At 41.6% G+C, this 24,241-nt stretch overlaps 1 protein-coding gene across 3 annotated transcripts in view; it reads left to right on the top strand.

Moving 5' to 3' along the window:
• Positions 1-774: 774 nt before the first annotated feature.
• Otud7b (OTU deubiquitinase 7B) overlaps positions 775-24,241 on the top strand; it is a 57,072-nt gene continuing 33,605 nt past the window's right edge. The window contains exon 1 of one of the 3 annotated variants that reach the window (XM_028789741.1): positions 775-827. The gene's annotated coding sequence lies outside the window, so the exon portion shown is untranslated. Of the gene's footprint in view, positions 828-946; positions 1,018-24,241 lie in introns of those variants that run through there. The other 2 variants (XM_028789740.1, XM_028789738.1) reach the window with 2 other exon arrangements.

Raw genomic sequence — 24,241 nt, 5'->3', positions numbered from 1 at the left:
TAGATTGCTGATGCTCGGGATTTATGTCATGTTGAGTTTTCTATTTCCAGCATTGTGGAGTACAGTAGTGCTTCAATAAGTGCAGGCGTTGAATTATGCTGTAATGTTGTAAAAACACATTAACAATGAAAAGTACTAAAAACTTTTACTGACTGTGGCAGGGATGTCACTAGGGAGTCATTGTTATGCAAGTAAATAAAGAAAAGGGTATGTTCTCGTCAAGAGTGAAGGAACAAGGGGAGTGCATAACTGGGTGGGGCTGGTTTGTAGGAAGCGATGTTCACTTCACTCTGGTTGGTCCAGGATTGCGTGGAGTAACTAGAATTTCAACCTTCTTCTCAAGTATTTTTATCCTTCTCACCTTTCGAAAGCTACTCCGCCGGTCTCCATTTCTTCCCTTAAGGCTGGCGCCAACTGATGCGACCCCAAAGTCTTAACAGCCCATGCCGAGCTCCCAGCTCCCGCTCAAAAGTGCTTCAGCCGAGAGGGGGGGGGGGGGGGGGAGCCTCGGGGACTCTAGCCAAGAACGCGCGGGGTCACGCGTCGGGCAAGCGCCAAACCGGCCACAGCCCCAAAGCGGTCCTGTGGGCGGGGCTGCTGCGGGGAGGGGCGGGGCGGGGCGGGACGGGGCGGGGCAGGGCCGGCCGCGCCGGGCGGGAGGAGGCCCGGGGGCGGCTAGGGTGTCACCGCCAACCCGCTCCGGCCGGAAACGGGCGCTTGTTTCCGGCCGGACGGCCGAAAGCCACCGATCCTGAATCAGCCTCTGGAGTCGGAGTGGCGACCCGGTGTGGAGCCGGCGGAAAGCCATTGGGAAGAGGCCAGCTCCGGTCAGTCCGGCTTGGCTCCAGCTCCATCTCCTGTGGAGAGCAACAGCCGCGGTCGCAGTGTCCGCCTCCGCCTCCATCGTCGTCGGGGGAGGGGCCGCTCGGACCCCGGGGTCACTGCCGAGGAATGAGGCGAGGCGGCCGGGGCCCGCGCTCCGCCCCGGCCTAGAGCCTTGCCCTGAGAGTCGCGAGGGTAACGGAGCCCCCAGCCCTGACACCCTCCCCATTTCCCCCGCCCCTCTCGCGTCTCTAGCGCCCCAAACTCTGCGTCGTCGAGCTCCACTGCCTCCTCTTTCTGACCAGACTTCACCTGAAGCCATCTCCCCTGAGCACCCGCTCCTCGCTTCGCCGCTCCCTGCTTGGTCCCCACCTTCCCCCTTCACGCCAATCTTTCACCTGCGTCCCGCGCTCCCAGTCCTGGCCGGCGGTTCCTGTCCTTCCCCGAGCTGTGCTGGGCAGTTTGGATGGTCTCTTCTTGTCAGCTAGACTTTAGGAGAGGGATGGCGGAGTTTTGGGGTGGTCTAGATGCAGCCGCCGGCCCCACTCCTTTATCCCAGTAGGATAAAGTTCTTTTAAAGTCACTATAAAAGTAAAAAGAAAAGACAAGTTTGTTCTTAACGATAGCCAAACCGAGGTGCGTCCAGTAATGGAGGAAGGGAGTGTGGGGTTGGGGCGAGGGAAAGAGGGTGGGGGGAGGGAGACAGAGGGAGAGGGAGAGGGGCAGGCTGTGTGTGAGTGTAGGTGTAGAAATTCTAGGGCAGGCTTATGGACTTCAGAAAAAAAGAAAAGTTGCTCTGAGCCGATGGAAACTTTAGAAGCTGATGATGAGTAAGCTGGCGGCTGCGTGATCTCACTCTTCTCATAATTACTAGGTTAACGGTGTGGCTCCTGTCGAGATGGAATGGGATTTGTTTACTGGGCCGGCATATTTTTAGCCTGTCGCTCACAAGTACCAGCCCTCAGAGTCTCTCTCTCTCCTCTCTGGTGATAGAATGTCTTTCTAACTAGGTGTCTTCTAGGCACAAGACACATGTAAAAATGGGCAAGTTGAGAGAAGCGGACTGGTGAAATTTGGTCTAAGAGGTTACCACCCCCCCCCCCCAAAAAAAAACTTCTTAGGGAATTTTCATGACTGCAAAGCCAATTCCTAGCCCAATTTTGGCTTTTGCCTTCTTTATCTTTTTGTGAATACTACATAGCATGTTTTACTTAGAAGCTGGTAATTTGTCGGTCTTTGACTTTACCTACAATATACATAGGTCCCTTTGTCTCTCAAAATCTGTTTCAGGTGGATAAGAAAAATAAGTAGTGGTAAGAAGACTCCAAAGAAGTAGCTAATTTCTATTTTAATTTTTTTCTATATTGCATAGCTAAGAAGACATTTAGGAAATGTGTTCCTTAGTAAATGATATTCTGTTCCTGAGAGATGGAGAAGTTTGCCAGGGAGAATCAGACTTGTAATTAAATGATGGCAGTACCTAAGTTACAAATGAACACATTCTAGGTAAACAATGAGGAACTAATTGTTCTTTGGTTTACTAACCTGCTGTGCTAGTCTATTGATATTTTGAAGGCTGAACAGAATGTAAAATAAAAGAAATTTCAGCTCTTCCTGTACAGGGCTGAATAGCAGTCTGTTCTAACTTTACTAGTGAACTGGCATCTTCAGAGCGCCTTCCTAATCCAGGCTGGTTTCTGTGTACTTAGAGATTGCACATGAACACAAATATTAGCTCATGCTAGGCATAATTGAGAAGGTAAATATGCTGAAAACACATATTCCAAAACCAAAATAGATTTTTCTTTTTCGATTTTTCGTTCTCATTTTGGATTATCAGCACCTTTCTGCCAATCATTATCCATTAACGTGAATAATTTAGAACAGAATAGATGTCTGCTTTGGACATACGTTTAAGTGGGAAGTGTAGACGGTAGTTTCCAAACTACTATTTATTTATTTATTTATTTATTTATGCTCTGATCCGTCTTACCCTTTCATTTAGTACCAGGGACTTTCTCTGTGGCGGAGAAAAAAAGTAAAACTTTGTCAAAGAAAAAAGGCTGGTATGTTGTATAAGGCAATATGACCAGCAGTGGATTCTGATGAGCTGTATTATAAGACAAGGCCACCAATGATTGGTGCTCAGGGTTAGATGTGCTGTGATAGAGTTATGTCACTAACTTGGAATGTTCTTGAAGTAATAATTGCTTTATCTCTCTATTCCTCCCCTCTCCTTCTACCTATTAATGGAAAAATATCTCAGTTGGAGTCTAAAATTGGATTTTAAAAAAATCACACATATCCTCTTGGAGTCTTAACTACTAATAGTTGCTTTAATCCATGTGAGTTGGCTGGTACCAATCGTAGTTATGGCATATGGGTAATTTCTATTCCTATCTAGCTTCCTTTTGTTGAACTGTGTATGTTACCCCACTGGGTATGGATTGAAGAGTTTGAGTAAACCTAGGAATGAGTGTAGAACAAACAGCTCAGTATGTTAGTCTCAGTTCTTAGACGGCTTTTTAGAAATTTGAGGTATATTATATGCAGCCAAGTGAGTTATTGTGGAACAATTTAGTATCAAAAATAAATGTTCACTTTGTTATGGGGATATTATACTTCTTATTAAAGTTTCTGAGCTCCCAAATCCCTCAGGTATTCTAACAGTGTTGTCTGAGACTATTGGAGAGAGACAGAGACAGAGAGACTGTATGTATGTATGTATGTGCGTGTGTGTGTGTATGTGTGTGTGTATGTATGTATGTGTGTGTGTGTCTAGGGAAGTGTTCAGACCACAAACACTTAACCCCACCAAAGGGGGGAAAATCAATCTTGGCAAATGTGGTCTTAGAAATAGATTTCCTATGGAACCTAAGAACAGTGGAATAGCAAACTGGAATCTTAGTGCCTGATAAATTCATACAATTAAAATTTTGTGCAGGGCAGTTTTTTCATGAATTTCTGAATTCAGTCGACTTTTTAAAAGATAATAAAAGAGAGAACTTTAAAAAATTCTTGCTGAATAATAATTGAACACTCCCTTGGATAAAGCAACCTCTAAGCTCCAGTGTCTAGGAAGATAAAAAAATATAAAAAGATGTCTTTTCACTTGGAGTAGAAGTGAGGGACAGGGAAGTACCACATGGGGCATGGAGCAGGGCAGAGGGTGACAGTGACATAAATGTAAAGAAGCTCTAGTGTTCAGACTCTTTAAATGTAGGAAACTGTCTAAACAAAACCAAGTCTAGTGTACTGTGCTGGAGTGGGTATAGGCTGGAGAAAACTTGAAGTAACAAGGAATTAATGAGATTAAACAAAAGGTTTCTGAATTAGTATGTTTTAAAATGGACTTGGGAGGTTATGGACTAGTCATATAAAAGTACGGGCTATGAAATTAGTTGCACTTTGGTTCTTCTCTTTACAATGTGACCTTACCCAGGTCACTTCTCTGTCATTACCTATAAATTTATACATTGAAGTCAGTGAAAAAATGTTCTGTGTTAGGAATAAAAGAAGAAAAGATTTTCTGAGGGGCTAGGGGTGCTTGGGTAACATGCAGGAATCCCTAGATTCTGTTTCCAGCTCTGAACAAATTGAGTGTGGTGATAGATATATGTAATCCCTGCACTTGGGAGATAGAAGCAGGAGGATCAGAACTCATTGCCAGCCTGGGATATGTGAAATCCAGTCTCAAAAACCCCAAACAAAAGGATTTTCCAAATAGAGTATAGAATGTGTAATGTGCAGTGGTGGTATATATGAATGGCTGAGGTATGTGTGCCAGTGACTGGAGAGAGTGTGGGCTGTCAAGTCACGGGGAGTAAGAGGGTGGAAGGGATTCAGAGGCCAGCCTGTTGGATGTGGAGGGAAGGGTCAATAGAGTCATTGTAGGTCCTTGAACAAAGGGTGGATTTAGTGAGAAATATTGAGCCCTTTGGTCCAGGAACTCAGGGACACGAGTCAAGCAGGAACCGGTACATTGTGACTCCTCTGCTTCTTTTCTGTACCATCCTGGCCCAAAGAGATACAGTCTCAGTGGTAGACATAAGCTCCTGTACAGAAGCTTTTGTATTTGCATACCTTGCTGTCTGAGCTCTGCTTGTCCCTGTTTCATAGTGCACCAGCTTGTGGAAAAATCGCAAGACTATGGCGGGGTTCTGCTCAAAAGCTTGTGGTAAGGATGACACATTTCAAGAACCTTCAGTTCTGTTAATGTAGAGAGTACTAGCCTAAGAATTCAACACTTTATGCAGGAATTTATTATTTTAAAAACGTACTATTTTTAAAGCCAGATTTACTATTTTGAGGTTATACTGATGTCAAATTTACGTTTCTAAGCCTGTATTACCTGATAACTATAAAAAGACTACAGGAAGAATGACATAGAATTAGTTTGCATTAAATATTCGGCTTTAGAAATCCACAAGATTAATAGTCCATTTATAGGTAATTAAAACTAAACTATACTAAGTATCTTAATGTATGCTAATGTGAAAGTCTTGGAAGGTCCCATGTGGCCTCTCAGACTGTCTCCCTCATACATAAGCGTACGTGGTAGATGATGTCTATATTCTAGCTAGAATGAATCTTCATTCACAGTATCTGAGGGAATCTCACTGCAATATACTGTACTGTTAAAGAGTAAGTTAACTAGCTAGTTTGCTTCCTTCTTTTTGTCTGTCTGTTTGTCTGTCTGTCTGTCTTTCTGAGACAAGGTTTCTCTGGACTCACTTTGTAGACCAGGCTAAGCTTGAACTCAGAGAGATCTTCCTGCCTCTGCCTCTGGAGTGCTGGGACTAAAGGTGTGTGCCACCAAGCCACTCATAAAGTAGCTTTCTTAAGGTCTTGGGTACTGAAAAATCTTCAGATATCCCGAAGGAGGTTTGTTTTTGATGACTGATTAAAAGGGAGTGGGGAATGAGAAGTCTCCACATGTAAACAGAAACAAAAGCACACAGCTCCAGTGCTCTGGTGACCTTGCCACCATATCCCTGCCAGCCCCCACCTTCTTGTAGTCATCACAAAGCTCTGCCATGTCATGAGCACCGATTACCACTTATCTCCAGTCAGGTGCTTAGATTTCTGAGTTGGAAACCAGAGGCAGAGAAGACAGGAATCTTACGATGTACAGCTAGACTGGGATTATTTTCAACTGTTTTGTTTAGTTATGCCTTAGCCCTTAATTTCTTCTAAGAAATAGTTTTGGGTAAGAGGAATTAATTAAACTTGTTTTTACCTGCTGTGAGTTCAGTTCTATGCTAAGTGCTTGAAGGGGTGGTGGTGGAGGGAATGGGAATGACAGCTTTGTGTGCTTTAAGAGTGTGGGTTCAGTTGTAAGGAAGAGAAATGGAATGGCTATCTGCTGAGCCTCTATTTACATGCCAGGCACATTTTTTTAAGTGGAAAGCTTAAATTCTAATTTAATTTAATTTAATTTAATTTAATTTAATTTAATTTAATTTAATTGCACAGTCCAGGCCTTATACTATAGATACTTTAGGAGTAGAGTACTCTGGTAATTATGAAAGGTACTACAGAGGAATTACAGAATTTCAAATACTTTTAAAAAGTGCATTAGGAAAGCCAGGTATAATGACACCTGCCTGTCATACCAAATCCTAGCACATGAGAGGCTGAATATCAAAGACTGTGGGTTTCAGATCAACTTCAGCCGCATAGTGCAACATCTTAAAAAGGCAGATGCCAGCAAGGAAAACAAACAAACAAAACCCCGAGAAAGCAAAGGCAGATGCCAGCAACGAAAAAACAAACAAACAAACAAACAACCCCGAGACATCGAAGGGACCAAACAAAATCCTGGAAACAAGGCAATAGTCAAAATGTTCTAAAGACATTGACTAGGTTGACCTGAGTAGTGGTGACATTTACGGTGTCTAGGATTGTGCTTATGGGGGAAAGGCAGTCTTTAAACACTAGACTAATAAATGTGTATTAAAAGGTGGAAAATAGGGTCTTGGGTACACAGGAAGGTTTTTTATTAGAATGGTAATGTGACGGTAAGATGCAAGCTGGCTTGTTGTGTTAACGGAAAAGAGATGGCTATCTGGAGTCTGTGAAGTGATGAGGCCTGAGAAGAGTCTTGAGGTAGAACAGAGAAGAATGGAAATGAGACAGTGAGGGAAGCTGCACTAGTGAGGACTGAGAATGGGGACACAGTGGTGAGTCAGGTAGGACCAAGTCAGGCCTGCGCTGTAGGGGACATTGACTATGAAGATTTCCTTATTTTTAAACTTTTAAAAAAATTTCACATGTATGTGGAAGTGCCTGCATGTTATGTATGTGTGCCACATGCATGCTTCTCCTGGCCAGGTTAGAGCACCAGATTCCTTCTGATGTGGGTGCTGGGACTTGAACCTTGGTCCTCTGAAAGAGCAGCAAGTGCTCTTAAATACTTAACCATATCTGCAGTCTCAGGTTTCTTTATTTTTAAGGAAAACATGATGAGTTCAGTTTGGGATATATTGGCTTACAGTGGCACATGTCCACATGAGAGATGTTTTGGTTGCCAGAGTTAGGAACGTAAAGTTGCGTAGAAGCAGGGGAAAGAGCTTATCATCAAAGATACAATAGCTATAGTTGTGTGAGGACTGTGCTTTAGAGAAAGCAGCATGGTAAAGACTGGCAGTGAGCCCGAGAGTGAGCATTTCTCCCCGCTAGGCTGTCTCAGTTGCTTCTTCTTTCTTCTTTCCTGTTTATTTGGTTCTGTTTTCTGTTCTGCCCCATCCAGTGTCTTTTGGATGTCTACCATCTTACAAACTCATCTTTTGGTGTCTTACCATCTTTTGGCACTAAAGAGATGGAAACAGGTCAGAAAAATTCTCTACTCATAAGAAACATAAGGATCTGATTCAGCAGTTTTCAACCTGTGGGTTACAATCCCTTTAAGGGTAGTATATCTGCTATCCTGAATATCAGATATTTATATTAGAATTCATAACGAGGAAAGTTACAGTAATGAAGTTAGCAGTAGAATAGTTTTGTGTTTTTGGGTCACCATAACACAGAGAACTCTATTAAAGGCCGCAGCATGGAGAAGGTTGAGAGCCGCTGGTCTAGTTGAAAGATAGTCAGTATATAGACGTAGTGAAGTGTGATAAATGTTGTAATAAGTTACAGAGTAGAAAGTGGAGGCCCACAGATGAGTTCTCCAGAGGAGAAGACGTTGGCTCATGGATGATGAGCTGAGCACAGAGCCAGCAGGAGACTGAAAGCAGCACACTCTAGGCTGAGGTTAGAGCCGGAGTGAAAAAACAGACTGTTTCATGTAGTATCTAAGACATTATGGTTGGCAAACAAGACCGGACAAGGCTGGATCATGTGGAGCTTTATCTCCTGTCAGTCTGTCCGTCCATCCATCCATCCATGCATGCATCTATTTATTAATTGAAATGGAATTTCACGCTGTATCCCAAGCAGGCCTGGATTTTAACTACATAACTCAGGCTTGTTTTGAACTTACAGCTCTTCTGCCAGCCTCCTAAGTACAGATGTGAACTTCCATGCCTGACCTGTATTTATTTTATTTTTTTATTTTTATTTTTTAAATTTTTTTTTGGTCTTTCAAGACAGGGTTTCTCTGTGTAGTCCTGGCTGTCCTGGAACTCACTCTGTAGACCAGGCTGGCCTCGAACTCAGAAATCCACCTGCCTCTGCCTCCCAAGTGCTGGGATTACAGGCATGCGCCACCACCGCCCGGCTGACCTGTGTTCATTTTGCAGTGCTGAGAATTGAACTGTGTTTCATGTGTGCCAGGCATGTGCTCTACCACTGGAGAACTTTATCTCATAGTGCAGCAAATGGTGAGGTAATAAAGGAGTATAAGCATATGGGGATAAGTTTCAAATCCAAGAAAGGTTATTTCAGTGGTGTATAAAGTGTGCACTAGGTGAACAAGGCAAAGGACCTTGTAATTTCCTATTTGATAGACTACATTTGTTGGTGAAGTTTATGTAGTCAGAGAATTGGAGGGATTATGATGCTTTCTTATTCATTTTTAAATAGACTACCCAAGGGTTTAATTAGAACCTGAGTAGCTTTGATAGCTCAGTGTACAATTGAATTTTCAGTGGCTGGCCTTTGGCAGGTGATTAATAGACATGAGGTCATCACATTATCCTCTCTCCTGCCCTATTTCAGTGTTTGTTTCCTTCTCGCCCCTTGTGTTGAACTAGACCACAGAGTGGCTTATTACCCCCAGTCCACTGTCCTTTTAAACCAAAGTGAACAGTGGTACTTCCCAAGGCTTGATTGAGAAAATGATGCATTGAAAGTCCATTTTGAGGGAACATGTGACTTGAAAGTGCATTGAGGAGGGACTTTTGACCTGGGTCTATTAGGTGCCCAGGAGAGAGAGGAACAGTGTGTTGGGGATTCATCAGCTGTGATAGTTAGAAGTAGAAGGAGTCAAGGTTTTACCGTGTTTGTAGGTCTATTTTTCTTTTCCACTAAATTCCCTTCAAGTTATTTTCTATTAAACTTATTTTCAAGTTGGGCCAGCAAAACTTATTAGAAATAGGCTATGGCTGAGTATGGTGGCCTCCTTCTGTAATTCCAGCACTTAGGGGGTCGATGCAGGAGGATGGTGAGTTTGAAGCTATCCTGTGCCATAGTAGTTGCAACCCTGTCATCATCCTCCTGTACTCCCAGCGGCTTGGTGGCTCATGCCTGTAATCCCAGTACTTAGTAGGCTGAGGTAGAAGGACTTCAGGTGTTTGAACCCAGCCTGGGTTATATAGTATCAGGACTATCTGGTCAGAGAATGAGACTCTGTCTCAAAAAACAACAATGACAAACAAACAAAACCTGAACCCAAACCAAAACAAACAGGCAGTGGTAAGTCAGACACTGTACTCAGATTCGAACTATTCCTTTCAATTGTGGAAGGAAATTGGTTTTAATATGAGAGTTGCATGTTTGTCATTCTTTGCTGGGGAAGAACAGAATCAGATAGAGAACATTTTCAATTTCCTGATTTCCCTGGGGAAGTTAAGACACCGTGGAGTGTGGAAGGATAGATGGGTACTTTCTGATGGCTTTTTTCAGATCTTAACTAACTAGCGATTTCCTTCTGTTTTCTGAGCTGTCAACGTCTTCCCCAGAGAAGGACTTTGGTTTGGAAACTGTCCACTTCAGCAGAGCTGCCAATTCTTGATTCTTTCTCAAGTGGGCAAGGGTACATTTTGTTTTTGTTTGTGAGTGCTGGGGGAGGGGATAAAGGAGGTACAGATGAGCTACTCACAGTCAGTCCTTGTCTGGAATCCTCTGTAGCTGGAAGTTTCCTTTGCTTTGTTTTGGGGGAGATGACTTGGCTTCACCGGCATTTAAGTTATTTGGGAAGGTGGTTCTCACTCCCCTCAGCTATCTGCTTTGGGATGGCAATAAAAACTTCATTCGTAGCCTGTATTGTCAACCACTACTCCACCCTGTTCTAGATACTCTTGTGTACATTGTATGAAGTGTTTGAGCCTCTTCACTCTAAAACAAAAGAGTCACATGTTCCCTTAAAATAGTGATTCTCAACCTGTGGGTCACAACCCTTTTCTGGGGGAGTGGGGGTTGAATGACCCTTTCACAGGTGTAGCATATCAGATATTTACAGTACAATTCATAACAGGAGCAAAATTACAGTTATGAAGTAGCAACAAAATAATTGTGTGGTTGAGTCACCACAACATGAGGAACTGTATTCAAGGGTTGCAACAATTGGAAGGTTGAGAGCCACTGCCTTAAAAAGTTAGGGAACTATCCTGCTTCTGAGTGTTGCTATTGCACTTGTTAATGGCTCTTATTTCTGGTTTTCCTCTTGTGGTGCTGGGCATCATTCCCAGGGCCACCTTTGCATGCTAGGCAAGTGCTGTATTCTCCAGCCTGTGATTCCGCCAGTGTCCCAGCTACCTACCCCTTCCTTTTCAATGTGGTGTTGTTTTATTTTTTTTGAGACAGGGTTTCTCTGTGTAGCCCTGGCTGTCCTGGAACTTGCTCTGTAGACCAGGCTGGCCTTAAGCTCACAGAAATCCACCTGCTTCTGCCTCCTGAGTGCTGGGATTAAAGTTGTGCACCACTACCCATTGGATTTTCAATTTTACCTGATGAGCTATTTTAAACTTTTAGAAAATTTTAGGGAAAATACCCCAACAGGTAATTTGAGCTCACAACCCAAATTTAAAGAAAATTAATGGGGCTGGTGAGATGGCTCAGCGGTTAAGAGCAGTGACTGCTCTTCTAGAGGTCATGAGTTCAAATCCCAGCAACCACATGGTGGCTCACAACCATCTGCAATGAGATCTGATGCCCTCATATGGGTGTCTGAAGACAGCGACAGTGTACTTACATATAATAAATAAATAAATAAATAAATAAGTAAATAAATAAATAAATCTTTAAAAGAAAATTAATATTTTATCATACTTGCTTTGGTGTGCCTTGCACTCTTTAAAATGTTTTACAAATACAGCTGTCACTTTATCTTTAAAAAGCTTACTTCCTTCCTCCTTCCACTACTAAGGCATCCCTACCCAAGCTTTAAGCTTCGGTGTTTGCTTTTTTCACAGAGGTCTTTCTTGTTCTGCCCTCCAGTAGGATCAGATTGGCCAATCTGATCGCTGTCTTGCTGCTGAGTTGTACTGTTAGTTGATATTTGTCATGTGGTGTTTGCATATTCTCATACTTTGGCTTATTTGTGCATTGGTATACCTCTTCTAAGCATTGTAAGTGCCTTAAAAACAGAAATAGCCTCTTTTGTTTTCCTTGTGGGTCTTACCACAGTAATTAACACTAGGTAGGCATTTAGTAATCATTAGTTATGATTGGTGATTGGTCATATTAACAAATGAAAAAATAAGAGTGTCCATTGTGTCAGTGAATTCTTTTTTTTTTTTTTTTTTTTTTTTTTTTTGGTTTTTCGAGACAGGGTTTCTCTGTGTAGTCCTGGCTGTCCTGGAACTCACTCTGTAGACCAGGCTGGCCTCGAACTCAGAAATCCGCCTGCCTCTGCCCCCCAAGTGCTGGGATTAAAGGCGTGCGCCACCACTGCCCGGCGTGTCAGTGAATTCTTAATTTTAAATTTTGAGATGGCCCTATAAAAATAAAGCTTATGAAGAAACATTTTGCAATAAAAACCATATCGAGATATCTATTAAGTATACTCAGGACTAACTTCCTGCAGGGAATGAAAGCATACTTTCCTTGGAATTTGAAGCAGGAGTTGATAGGTGATATCATCCGAGTTGGGAAACTCCTGGGAATTGATCCTGGTGCCTTTTGATTCTCCTGTGCTTCTGTGGCCAGACACATTCACTGGCCATCAGAGTCTGCTTTAGTCAGCAAGGTCTTGACATCCTCGCTAGAGATGGATATTAAAACTCTCCCCAACCCCCAATACACACAGTCACTCTGTCTCTCTCTCTCTCTCTCTGTCTCTCTGTCTCTCTCTCTCTCTGTCTCTCTCTTTCTCTCTCATACACACACAACAAGAAAGCAAAACAAAACAACAAAACCCCAGCCTCTCTGATTACTTACTAAACACTCCTGAGAACCAAGAAATATTGGCCGCTAAAGAAGAAAGCTTGATACAAACATTCTTATGTACATGTGTATGTGTGTGTGTGCATGCACATTTAACCATGTGTCCCACCTCCAGCCTCTCTCTCTCTCTCTCTCTCTCTCTCTCTCTCTCTCTCTCTCGTTTGTTTGTTTGTTTGTTTGTTTGTTTAGAGATAGAGCATCATTATGTAGCTCACACTGGCCTGGCCTAGAATTCTCAATCCTCTTGTCTAAGCCTGTCCACTGTGGGGATGGGGACTGCCAGATTACAGCATGTGAATTTTTTTTTTTTTTTTTTTGGTCTTTCAAGACAGGTGTTCTCTGTGTAACCCTGGCTGTCCTGTAGACTAAGGTGGTCTTGAACTTGGAGATACCACTACCTCTGCCTCAGTGGTAGGATTAAAGGCTTATGCCACCACTGCCTGGCGGTGGCGGCTTCTCCTTCTTCTCCTTCTCCTTCACCTCCTCTTCCTCCTCTTCCTCCTCTTCCTCCTCTTCCTCCTCTTCTTCCTCTTCCTCCTCCTCTTCCTCCTCTTCTTCTTCTTCCTCCTCCTTCTCTTCCTCTTCCTCCTTTCCCTCCTCTTCCTCCTCCTCCTCTTCCTCCTCCTCCTCCTTTTCCTTCTCTTACTTCTCTTTCTTCTTCTTTTTTTAATTCAGGAGGGCAGGAGGCTTCAAAAGCTACAATTGTTTTAAAAATCTTCAAAAGCATATTTTACAGTATAGAGTCCTAATATAATATAACATTGTTTGGGCCTCAGTGATTTGCCCTACCCCCAAGTAAAAGTTAAATATTAAGGTAAACTGAAATTGTTAATATGTAGATTTAAAAAACCACAAATATTGGTAATTTTATATACTTAAACTTATATGTTTAACATGAAGTTTAATTTCCTCTTGGGGTTCTGAAGCACAATATCATGAAGTTTTTGAAGTAGATAATACCCAATTCAGTTGTATCTCTGAAATGTACTTCTGAATTTTGTTTCAACTACTTTACAGTTTTTGTTAGTTGGAAATTTGATGGAGTGTTTGTTTTGGACCCATGCAGGAGGTGCTGAGAAGGTTGTAGGGACTGTGTAGAGCTAGAATGGCTTCAGTTAACGCCTTCAGAGTCAAGATGTTAAGAAGTAGAGCTGGGGCCGAGCTCAGCTGGTGACTTGCTTAGCTCTGGCCAAGAAGCCTTTGATGAAGAGATTATGTGTGTGTGGTTGCTTGAGTTCGGTTTGATAAGTTTACATATCCTGTAAATTACTCCCCCAGCCCACACTCCCTGTTTTGGCTGTCTCCATGTCCCCTCTCTCATCTCCATAAGGGAGATCTGGAATTGGAGAAAATTGCCTTTGGCCTTTGGCCTCATTTATGGACTTGGGCAAGGCAGAGGGAAGGACCTCTAACCCCAGACCATTCTATTACTTTGTGGTTCCCAGAATATTCTTAGGAGAGGAAAATGCTGAAGTCAGGGAAATAGCAAAGAAGCAGGTATTGCAGAATAGGACTGAGGATAGGAGCATCTTTCCTGAACTCTTCAAAACCTGGTATAGGGTTCTGTATAAGCTCTAGGCTATCTACTGACAGTTAATTGGGTAACATCATATGTGAAATATAACTGAAAACAGCAATTTTGTGTTCTGCAGTAGCTGTTTTGTTTTTAAGTCAAGGCTATTTTAAATGAGTTACTCCTTCTGTGCCTTTTGAATCATTAGCAGCTAACGCCAAAGAAAAAGGGGCTTTCTTCTCTGAGGCTTTAGTGTGAGTTGAACTTGATGTTTTGTGGAGCTTGTCTACTTGGAAGAACTGAGGTACAAACATTGGGAAAGTATGATGCTGACAATTGCATATTTGAGACAGCAAGTTTTTGTCTGCTGTTAAACCCTTCTGTGAGCATTTGCTTCTGTTTCCTTTGACTGGGGAGTAGTTCACTTGTCTGTTAAGCCCTTCATTCCTTTGATTTCCCATTACTTACTAGGGGACGAATCTGATGTCCCTAATACTTGGTTGCTGTTGTTTACTGACCAGAGATAGTCTTCCATAACTCTTCTCATAATACTGAAAATAGAAATTGAAAATTAGACTGAAGAGTTACCTTATCCTAGCTTCTTTTGATCCCCCAAATAAATTCCTACTTGTTTGACATAAAGAAGTCTCTCATTTTAACAACCTAGAATTTCTTCTCTTTCACATCATCATACACTTACTTGTTTATCATGAAAATTAAGGTTGCGTACATTTCCATTGGTATTTTTTGCTGAGTGGTGATTATGCATTCCTGTCTCCTGAGAACTCTCTGTATACTAGGCTCTGGATAGATGCAGCGAAGTGACAGTAAGAAGGTAGAACCCAATAAATAATAATAGGAGGCTAGGTCCTGTGGGAACTCATATTCTAGGTTAAATAAGACTTGGTAACACACACACATACACACACACACACACTCAAAATGTGAGGAACAAATATAGAATGTGTAGCATATATATCATCATAGAGCATTTTAGAACTAAAGGAATTTTATATGTTAGTCATTTTCTAGTTAAGGAAAACAAGGACCAGAAAATTTGGATTATTTGTTCAAGACAGGAGTAAACATAAACACTATTTGTATGTTTGCTTTCTGAAAAGTTAGGCCTCTAGTATAGAGTTATACTGAGAAATTAGTAATTAAGACACTTGGGAGATCGCTCACTTCTTAAAGTGTTTGTCTGTCACTACTGCGGGGCCCCGAGTCTGGTCCCCAGAACCCACATAGAACAACTGCTGTGGTGGTAATGCTTGCAATCCCTGAGCTGGGGAAGGGGGACAGGCAGATCCCTCCCTGGGTCTTACTGACCAGCCCAACTAGCATACAAGTGAGTTCCAGGCCAGTGAGAGACCATGGCCTCAAATTAAAACAAACAAACCATCCAACCAAGTGGACAAATAGTAAGTAAGTAAAAGTAAACTGACACCTCATGTAGTCCCGTGGCTTCCACATATACAGACGTGTGCCCATGCTTGTGTTTGTACCTGCAACAGACAGTGTGCACCTGCATACACACACACACACACACAAAGAAGTTAATAACTGGTTGTGAGTACTAAATATTTTCAGGAGAGATAAATATTAAGGCAAAGTCATGAACACTAAATACCAAGTGAGGAATCAATTCATGTAGCATTCTATGCAAGTATGCACGGTATAGGTAAAAATTTCCCCTCGTGAATGAGAGATCTGAGTGATTTGAAGAGAAATAAAATGTAGTAATTATTATTTGGGGAAGGAATAGCTAGTAATGTGCATATTCTTAGATGGGTGAGAACAATAGGGAAGTTTAGTGGGATTGCTTGGAGAGACTTTTCTTGGGAAGGTTATCCTGTGGGAAACTCTGGAAAACACTGATTCTCACCAGAGGTTTTCAGTTAGTACTGAAGTGAGAATTGAAGTCAGTAGTTTGTTTGGCTCTAGTAAGCAGTAGAGCTCTGCCTGGAGCCCTCCTGGCTGCCCTTCGGTTTACCATATCATATTGCTTAGGAGGAGGTAGGTGGTGGTTAGAAATGCAGATCAGATGCCTGGGAAATGTAATGGGAAGTTAAAGACCACATTATGATGGTGTCTAACCACAAGCTGTTTCAGTTCTAGATAGGCTTTCTGTGCACTTAAACACTAACTGGATACTTACAGCTGTCATTCTCAGAGTGCATTATAACAAGTAATTAGTGGTATCTTCTTTTGAGAGAATGTTCTTTGTATTCAAACAGAAAGCTTCCTTTGGATTTTGAATTTAAATGCATATTCTCTCTGACTTTCAGTTTTAAAGATGAAATAGTTTTTCCCTTGCAAGTGGGATGGCTGCTTGGGTTAGCAGGCTGTAGGTAATGTGGTTTTGGAATAGAGGTAGGTTTTAAATTCAACTCTCTTTGGTGTATGTTCTCCACAGTTAAGAACAACTTACATGGGTGCTCTTACCTAAAAAGGGACGTGAGTGCTGTGAAACAGGTGAATATTTATGCTAATAGGTTAGCATAGAGGCTTGTATGTGCTGTTAAAATAAGTAAGCAAACACATTAAGATAGTGCTCTTTCTCACCTCTCATCTATTCTCTTTGGCCACAATTTTATCTACGGTTGACAGATGCTCAAGGATTCAGAATAATGTTTTATGAATCACCATTTGTTATATTTCTACTGTACCGGTCTGGCATTGTTCCTGATTTCATCTGCCAAGACTATGTTTGCTGGGATTTCTGACCAGGTCTCTAGTAGTAAACACCTCCCCTTCCAATACTTGGCTGTAGCACCTGTCTCTCATTTTGTTCTTCGCCAGGGTCTCTGTCATAACCTCCGACCTGGCTGGAAAATAAAAGGAAGACCGTGTCACTGTTCGATAGTAGCCCTTACCCTGAATTAAACCTGTGCCTTATAGCTCATTTAGTACCCTAAGGTAGATATTCTTACACACAAATGAATTCATTCAAAATAGTCAACACCATTGTTGCGGCACTGTTAAAAGTATAAGGTTCCTGCCAGTGTTATAAGAGGTAAAGCACTTCCCAGAGCAGAAGAGTGACAGAGCTGGGATTTAGATACCGCTTTGATGGTTTCCAGAAGTAATGTGTGCAACCATTATTACATTAGGCTGTCATTTGTATACATTGCACAATCTTTAAATATGTAAGTAAGTCAAGCCATAAAAATAGGTGGAACCTCCTGAATTTCTTTGTTCTAAAGACTCTTGATGAATTGGAGAAAGAAATGTCTTTGTTCTGAAAAGCCCACCTGCCCCATATTGCCTTTTCTTTCTCCCCACTCACTGCCTGGGAGTGAACTGGACAGTAGCCTGCTTTAGTCTGTGCTTTGAAGACTGGGAAGATTTTGTTTCCTTGGCTTCCTGAAGTATCTTTCCTTCTCATGTTCTTTCTTGTCGCTCAGTAGTGAGTCATGCACTTGCGACAATGTCATGTAGTCTCCATGGGATGTTTGTCTTTCCCTAGCTTTCCCTGATGACTATGTGAACAGGAATACTTTGCTTACACTTACCTTCCTCAGTTTATTCAATTAGAAAATACTTTCTGTATCACAAGTGTAGGAAGAGTTTTGAGAATGGGAAGGACATAAAAAATGGAGTGTCTTCTGCCTAGCCAAGATCAGTTTTATCTATATTCTAAGTCGATCCATACCTTATTAAAGAGAGTACTCATTTAATTTAATTTATTTATTTTGAGTTTTGAGACATGTTTTTTCTGTGTAATTGTACTGGCTGGCTGTCCTGAAACTCACTGTAGACCTGCCTCCTGAATGCTGGATTAAAGGTATGAGCCACTGGGAGCAGCTTGAGAGTACTCATTTTAAATTATGGCCGTTGTTACCATGTGCCGATACCTGGGATAAGTGATATTCAACAGTTTCAAAAGAGGCGTAAAGATTTCTTTTAGAAATTACTAGAAAGCATTATAAAGAATCTGGATTTCATTTGTGTTCTAGAGTTTAGGTAGGATCATAGTTGTATTTTTTTCTTAAGATTTATTTATTTATGTATGTGAGTACATGGTACAGACACACCAGAAGAGGGCATCAGATCCCATTACAGATGGTTGTGAGCCACCATGTGGTTGCTGGGAATTGAACTCAGGACCTCTGGAAGAGCAAATTAGTGATTTTAACCACTGATCCATCTCTCTAGCCCCAAAGTTGTAAGTATTAGAACTATTTGGTATTGAAAATGTAGTCGGTTTCATAGTAGGTGTTGTGTACGTATAGCTTCTGCTCCTTTCCCTGACTGAGACCAAAATCCAGTTGGAATGATTTGCTCAGGTTGCTTTTGCCATAGGCACCAGCGGTAGTTGTCTGAATAGCTGGTGACTTCAAACAGGAAGAGACACTGGGGTAGTGGGGTACACAGCTGTTTAGCCTGTCCTAAAAGATCTTAACTTGTACAAAAGCATCTTGAAACTTTCTGTCCCAGTCCCATATAACACTCATGACACTGCAGTGTCATGTAGTTCTAGTTGGGATATTTTTTCTTTTCCTTAACTCTTATCAAGTTATACAGAGGACAGACAGCTTAGGTAACGTAAGATGGGGCATGAAAATCTGCTCATATCCCAAGTGTCCTCAGAATGCCTGTAGCTTCATTACATTTATAAGCACAGGCTGTGTTAGGATTTTATCACGACCATTGTCAAGTATATGCATACTGTAAGAATTTTACAGCTTTGTCTGGCCCTTGCACACAGTGCAAACTGACCTCTCATCCTTTCTCCTTTAGAGGCGCTGTGTGTGTCTCTGGTGGCATTCCAAATCTGCAAAATACTCAAGAGGTTAGCATTATGTCATCTATATAACACAACCTTTTCCAGAAGATGGGCAGGGCAAGGCAACATCCTGAACCACCTTTCCATAACAAATAGTGCATTACAAAGATGGCCTTGGTGAAGTACTCTGAATGTCCATTGTCACCTGTTCTGAGCAAATGTCAGGTGATCCCAGAGGTGAACAACTTAAGATAATAAAGTCATACATAAGCAGGGTCTACTACAGCATGAAAAGTTGCTTTCTCTGTAGATGAAGGATGGGTGCAAAGCATGAATGGGGGGGTGCTTAGCTCCCCGAATGCTGAGCTATTACATTTTCACATCCTGGAGCTCTTCTATGTAGCCACCCTACACTTCACACCTGATGTACCCAGCGGGCCTGACCTAATCTGCTCTGACCTACTACCAGGGCCAAAGGGGAACATGGTCCTTTTCTCCCTTGGTGTGCCTGCTGGCTCCTTGGTGTGTCTGGCCGTCTTGACAGTGTAGTCTTCCCTCCCTGACCACCATACCTGTCTGTTGGGAGTGTTCCTGGCTGGTCAAACTATCTCCACCTCTAGCATAACCTTTTGCTGGAGGAAAACATACTCTTCTTCATTTAAGGGGATAATTATCCACCCCTGGGACAGGCTTAATCATTTTGACCTGTGTTCTTCTATCACAGATGTCTTCTGTGAACTGCTCCTCAAGGTTTACAGTCTTCTAGAAGCTGCTTAGCACACAATCTGGCGTCTATGAATTTTTCTTTAGGTATCCACCTCAACATAAATCTTGTCACATTGTCTTTGAGTTACCCATATGCACACCAAATACAGTCACGTGCCACTGTACCCACACTACTTTATGTTAAATCTTTTTAAAGTGCTGTAAAAAGTGCTACATATTGTCAGTTTGCCTTCCTCAGACATTTATTCTTTGTTAAGTATTTCTTCATTAGAAAATTATATCCTGGGGCTGGTGAGATGGGTTATTGAGTAAAGGCGTTTGCCACCGTTTAGACTGACCTGAGTTTGGTGCTTTAGATACACATGGGGGAGAGAGCTGACTCTCACAAATTGTGGAACATGCGCACCCCTCCCCCCCACCTAATAAATGTAATAAAAATTATTACAAAAAAAGAGATATACTTAGCATTTAACTGTAGGTAAAGCTTTTCAAGAAAGGATGGAATTTCAAAGTTTTGTAGTTTCAAGTTCTTACAGGGAGTCTGAGCCTAACACTTTCAGACTGGATCAATTTGATCTATTAAGTGTATAATTTAAGGAGAAATTTATGATTTTTGTTTTGCTTGAGTTAGTCGTAAATTATTGACCCTTTGGTAAAATTGAGAGTACTTGCTTGCTTTTGAATTCTAGGTAAAACTGAGTTTGATTTTTGAGATACTTTTCTATATTTCCATTTATATCTTTTCTATTTTTAAAGCCCTAAAAATCATACTACTACCCCTAAAAATAATAATGGTTACAACTCATTCTTAGGTTTGATTTCTTGGGTTAGTTTTAAGGAAAGACACAGAGGCCAATGAGGTATTAATTTGTGCACTAATTGATGCTTTTGTAGTTTTTGTGGGAGAGGAAAGGGCAAAGATATTTCTTCTGAAAACTTGGTTTGATGCTATATTCTTGTAAAGGGTTGCCTAGGCTATGTCTGTCTATTCTATGTGAACAAAGAGTTCAACGGTTTTCTTTCTTTCTTCTTTTAAAATTGGATATTTTTTTATTTGCATTTCAAATATTATCCCCTTTCCCAGTTCCCCTCCCCCCAACTCCCCTATCCTATCCTCCCTCCCCTGTTTCTATGAGGGTGTTCCCCCACCCTCGAATTCCCCTACACTGAGGCATCGAGCCTTCACAGGACCAAGGGCCTCTCCTCCCATTGATGCCCGGCAAGGCCATCCTTTGCTACATATGCGGCTGGTGCTATGGGTCCCTTCCATGTTTACTCCTTGGTTGATGGTTTAGTCGCTGGGAACTCTGGGGAGTCTGGTTGGTTGATATTGTTGTTCTTCCTATGAGGTTGCAAAACTCCTTCAGCTTCTTCAGTCCTTTCTCTAACCCCTCCATTGGGGACCCTGTCCTCAGTCCAATGGTTGGCCTGAACTTATCTCTGTATATGTCAGGCTCTGACAGAGCTTCTCGGGAGACAGCTATATCAGGCTCCTGTCAGCAAGTGCTTCTTGGCATCCACAATAGTGTCTGTGTTTGGTGACTGTATATGGGGTGGATCCCCAGGTAGGGCAGTCTCTGGATGGCCTTTCCTTTCAGTCTTTGCTTCACACTTTGTCTCTGTATTTGCTCCTGTGAGTATTTTGTTTCCCCTTCTAAGAAGGACCAAAGCACCCACACTTTGGTCTTCCTTCTTCTTGAGCTTCATGTGGTCTGTGAATTGTATCTTGGATATTGCAAGCTTTGGGCTAATATCCACTTATCGGTGAGTGCATACCATGTGTGTTCTTTTGTGATTGGGTTACCTAAGTTTTCTTATTTGCATCACAGTTGTACACATGATCTAGAGTTTCTAAAGCACGTTTAACAGGACTTGTCATTTTGTGGGGATGAAGTGGGGGATGGGGGGAGATAGGGGGCAGAGTAGACAGGGTTTCTTCTAGCTTAGCTTTCCCTGGGTAGCTGAAGGTGGCCTTGAATTTCCTCATCCTTCTGCCTTCACTTTGCAACTGCTAGACCTGAGACAGTTTTAGTAGATTCTTTTGGAATCATCTATCTACTAGTAAACAGTTAGTTTATCCCGAGTTGGCGATAAGACAAACTACATCTTCTAATATGGATCCTATAGAATAGATAGCAAATGTGTTGGTCAGGATCAGTGTCTGTCTGGCTTTCAAGGTAGTAAGATTGAGTAAACAATGTCTTTGATTAAAGTATTTGATTAGGTATTTCATCAGAGGACTTCATAGGTCACTTTCAATGACTAGCATTCTTGGAGAGAAACAGACGACTATAATAATCTGTTTAGTAGATTTTGAAGATCTTTCTTTCCCCTTTATGATTTCTTTTGCTTTTTTAAAATTTGTTTTATTTTGTTTTTGTCTCTGATTTCTGGTACTTGGTAAATATTTTTCAATAAAGGAAGCTGGCTCATTTCTGCGCCACCCCCTTTTTTTTCTGGTCTCAGCCCATTATAAACTTCTAGAAGGCAGCATTGGCTTATATATTCTCCTTCCCCTTGTGGCCTGACTGGCATTGAATTAGGAGGTTAAATTTCCATCAGTGGGGAATTTGCGCGTGGGCGCCACTCTGCTGATAATGGCCCTTCCTGAACGAGAGGACAAGTGGTTTTTGTTTTGTTTTTTAAGAAGTAAACTAGCTTTAATGGCTGTAGGGAGGTCTACTGCTTTGATGCTTTAGGCTTTCCACTTGGGCCAAACAGAAGAAATGTGTTAAAAGTTGGTGTTTCATTTCTCTCTTGGTTTTGGGTTATGTTTGTCCTGTTCAAAGCTCAGCAGTGATTTTTAGTTAGTATAAGACAAGTGTATTCAATTAAAATAGGTTTATTCTGAAAAAATATATTCTAGCTTCAAATTATCAATATAAAAATAAGAATGGTATCTCTATGGTACATAATTTTATCCTCCTCTCTTGCTTTAGGTCTTAGGGATATGATGTTGTAGAGTTATTCCAGTAGTGTTGACCAGCACGCAAAAGTGCTTTGTTTTTGCTATGCCTCTCTGATAGTCTTTACAGGTGATTTCTTTTCCTGAATATGGGTTGCTTAAGGGATTGCCTTTTTTTTTTTTGTTTTTTTTGTTTTTGAGACAGGGTTTCTCTGTGTAGCCCTGGCTGTCCTGGAACTCACTCTGTAGACCAGGCTAGCCTCAAACTCTCGAACTCAGAGATCCGCCTGCCTCTGCCTCCCAAGTGCTGGGATTAAAGGTGTGCGCTACCACTGCCCGGCAGGGATTGACTTTTAAAGTACACATTTTCCCCCCCTTTGGTACATATCTGTAGAAGTGAGAGATTTAGCTGGATATGATGAGGGTGGGGGGCTAGGAGTTGAAAGCTGATAATATGTCACATCAGGTAACAGTTACTAGTGTCACTAGATTTATGTTTTGGGAACTGGTTTTTATCACTAGTAGCTCTGTGGTTTGGACAGTGACTAAACTTCACTCACTTGACTCTGAATTGTCATCTGTAACTTGATATATGGATTGAAATGGTCTTTGATAAGCTATTTCTAAAAGTTCACAATTCTAAAGTGTGACATAGGAAAACACTGACTTTCTGAGCCTCCCTACTTCTGTTCACATAGGATGTTAATTATGTGAATTATTATTTTTATTTTATGTGTATAGTTGTTTCATCTACATGTATGGCTGTTTACTTTGTACCCTCCTGTTGCCAGCAGAGGCCAGAAAAGGCCATTGAAATCCCTGGAGCTGGGGTAACGGAGTTTCATGTTCAGTAGGGGTGCTGAGAATCAAATCCAAGTCCTCTGAAGAGCAACCAGTGCTCTTCACCACCAAGCCATCCCTCCAACCCCAAGTTGTTTGTTCTTAAAAGAAAAACAAAATACTACAAGAAGAGCAACCTGTCCAAGTGAAAGAGACCCAGGTAGTGCTGGAGATGACCTGGATTAGAGAGTGTACTTTACTGCAGCCTGATAGGTATGCATTTGTGGAGTGGGTGGCAGTTGTCAGGAAGGGTAGTAACAGCTAAGAGACAGTGTCAATAAGCATGTGGAGTTTGTGTGACTAAACATGTGATTTTCTCATAAATTTTTTGAGAACTGGTATGAATCCAGAATCAGAATCCCTGGGTCCAGCTGCCTTGCTATTGCCTGGGTATCATTTAGATATGACAAGTGCCTCTGAATATATGTGTCAGCTATCAGAAAACAGAATAAAAACCTTAAAGAGTATTTCATTAAAAATATTTGAGGGTTTAATCCCAGCACTTGTGAGGCAGAGGCAGAGGCAGGTGGATTTCTGAGTTTGAGGCCAGCCTGGTCTACAGAGTGAGTTCCAGGACAGCCAGGACTACACAGAGAAACCCTGTCTCGAAAAACCAAAAAAAAAAAAAGAAGAAAAAAGAAAAAAATTGAGGGTTAGAGTCATATATATAGCTTAGTTTGGCTTAGAATTCACTAGATAGCTGAACCTGGTCTTGAACTTGGGAGTTTTCCCACATCACTCTTTCAAGTATTGAGATTACAAGTGTATTCTATTATAATTTGAAACTTATGATCTGTCAAAGTGTTTCACAAATATAACTACAAAATTATTTAGTGGACTCATAGCTATACACATATAAATTATATTTGTTCATATATACCATTATTGTATCAATGGAGCAAATCAGAAAATGGTAAATATTTGAAACCAATAAATAGTTTAAAGCCTGTTTTAAGTATGGATACTTAAAACATTAAATAAAAATGCCAACATCAAGGATCTGCACTGAAATGTAGTCTTGTCCTCTAGTCTCCTGCAGTCCTTAAAGATTCCACTTCTCTCACTCACCTGAGTCACGTGGTTGCTCTTGTATGGGTTCCTGTGCTAGTGATGACACTGACAGGTTCTGTGGCTCCTCTTTGTTTGTATTCCCAGCCAT

The sequence above is a fragment of the Grammomys surdaster genome, unplaced genomic scaffold (genome assembly GCF_004785775.1).
Source record: "Grammomys surdaster isolate TR1022 unplaced genomic scaffold, NIH_TR_1.0 125849, whole genome shotgun sequence".
Taxonomy (NCBI): Eukaryota; Metazoa; Chordata; class Mammalia; order Rodentia; family Muridae; genus Grammomys; species Grammomys surdaster.
This window is presented reverse-complemented; position numbering and strand designations above follow the sequence as displayed.